Here is a 2,347-nt window from a genome sequence, read left to right as displayed (position 1 = left end):
ATAGATAGATAGATAGATAGATAGATAGATATTTTCCACTGGCAAATAAATAGATCATTTATTTAAAAGAAATAATACACAAGAGAAAATAATGGACTGAACGTTAATAGAGGTGAGGTGTAAGGGGGGCTATAAAGTATGTCTCATATATATGCCACCTTTGACAATTGCTAATTAGTGTCACATCTGAACCTATTTGAACCTCTCACTCTTCAATCAAAACACAAAATGTGAATATAGTGAGGGTGTAAGTGTCATGTGTTCACAAATAACTTAAGACTCAACCAAGAAGGGTTATTTGACACAAGAAATAATTTGTATTTGAGGATAATTCAATTTAATAGTTAAAATGTTCCTTCACCAATGATCACAGACTCTGATTTATCCATAACCTTCTATCTGGGAATTATTTTACATGGTTTTACTCATTAACAACAGAAAGATCAACCCTGGACACATAAAGGAGAAGGTATTTATTGCTTTCCAGGTTCTGATAAAACATGTTTTGAACTTACGGTAGAGGCAAGTAAATAATAAGAACTACTGACAGAAATATCTGAAGAATGGAAGTTTTAATTTAAACTTAGAATGTGCAGATATTAAGCAAATATCTTCCTGTTTTTTACAGTTAATATTCTATCTGAAGACCTTTAATGATATTTATTTGTTATTTTTTCTATAATATTTAAATAAATATATTTAATCACTGAAATATTAGGTTGATACTGCATGACTGTTTCATATTCTTATGAGAAACGATTATAAACAAACTTTCACACGCAGCTGCCCTTCATGAAAAATGTTACATTTTTAGTGTTTAAAAAGATGGGAAAATGTAATAAATTTTCACATTCAAAAACTCCCTGGACGTTGTATAATATTTAAAGATATCGCTAGTTTGATTTCTTTTATTTCTCTGCGGTGTGTTTTAACAAATGAAAATTAAGAGTCACCTTTCTGAAAAGTGCATGAATACTTTGTGGTAAAAGGAAGTGTTAATGCTTCAATAATATTAGTCTATTTTCTACTTAGATCAGAGGAACTTAAAATAGAGTCAGAATAAGGACTACATCTTAAAATTATTATTACAATTTTTCCACACATTACTGGAAAAACACAAAATAGAACATAAAAACACATATAAAAATAGTCAAATCAACAGAAACCGATACTTTGCAACATTTCCATCAACACACTTAATTTCCTGCAACTGTGAAGACGCTGAATATTCTATGGTGTGACACAATTTAAAAAATTATAAAGAGAATTATATATTAAGAGAATGTACGTGAAACAAATCCAGATGGCCTGGTGTGAGACTGACAACCCAAATAAAAGTTCTGCTTTATGACAGACAGGAGAGAAGAGAGGGAAGGAATGAAAGATAAAATAGAGAGAGGCTTTCCATGGCAACACACACACACACTCCCTCTTCTACTCCACTGCAGCAACATGTCCACAGCAACATCTGAATCTACAAATGCATTCTGTGCCTCCGTCACCTCCATGCAGTCTATGTACTCATGGATTTAGAGGAATGAACGAGAGAGAGAGAGAGAGAGAGAGAGAGAGAGAGAGACGGGAGGGGGAGAGAAGGTGCAATTTATGATTGCAGCGTCTAATTCTTCATGGCAAAGCAATTTTGTTTCATTCTGCCTCTCGTCCCTCCGATTCCATCTGGTTCTTTCTCTTTCTCTCTCTCTTGACTGCAACAGTGGTAAAACACACACACACACACACACACACACACACACAAGAAACATCTGGTGGCACAAGGTTGCCCACAGCCAAACAGATTTGCAGAGCGCACATATGAGAGAACCAAAAAATAATAAAATAAAAACCCAAGATCTTATGCTGCTTTCTTTTCAAATGTTTGCCTTCTCTTTCCTAAACAATTGTTTCATACACACACAGATTTATATACTTACATGCATGTGCACATAGTGAGGAACCTACCCTGGATCAAAGCAGAGATCCCACATAGAGTGAAAGCCAAAGAGTGCCACATTCCAGGAGATATGAAGGAAAAGCAGGGCAGAAAAACAGGAATATGTTCGGATATGGAAAGAGGAGAAGGAAATATCCTGATGGAGTGAAGGAGAGGAGAGGAAAGCAAGAGCTGGCTTGATGCAAGCAGTGGACAGAATAAATGTGGAAGAGAGAGAGGAGGAGGAGAGAGAGAGAGAGAGAGAGAGAGAGAGAGAGAGAGACTACCCGTGATGTCGGCAAATCGCAGCAAGTGAGAGAAAAGGGGAAAAAAAGACCTGATTGATTTGAGACTCACAAGTCAGCTTTCTCTCCACCCAAATCTCTGAGATTCCCTAAGAAGGACAGATGAATGAGA

Source organism: Sinocyclocheilus grahami, unplaced genomic scaffold, assembly GCF_001515645.1.
Source record: "Sinocyclocheilus grahami isolate Dianchi unplaced genomic scaffold, SAMN03320097.WGS_v1.1 scaffold116.1, whole genome shotgun sequence".
Lineage (NCBI taxonomy): Eukaryota > Metazoa > Chordata > Actinopteri > Cypriniformes > Cyprinidae > Sinocyclocheilus > Sinocyclocheilus grahami.
Note: the sequence above shows the minus strand (reverse complement) of the source record.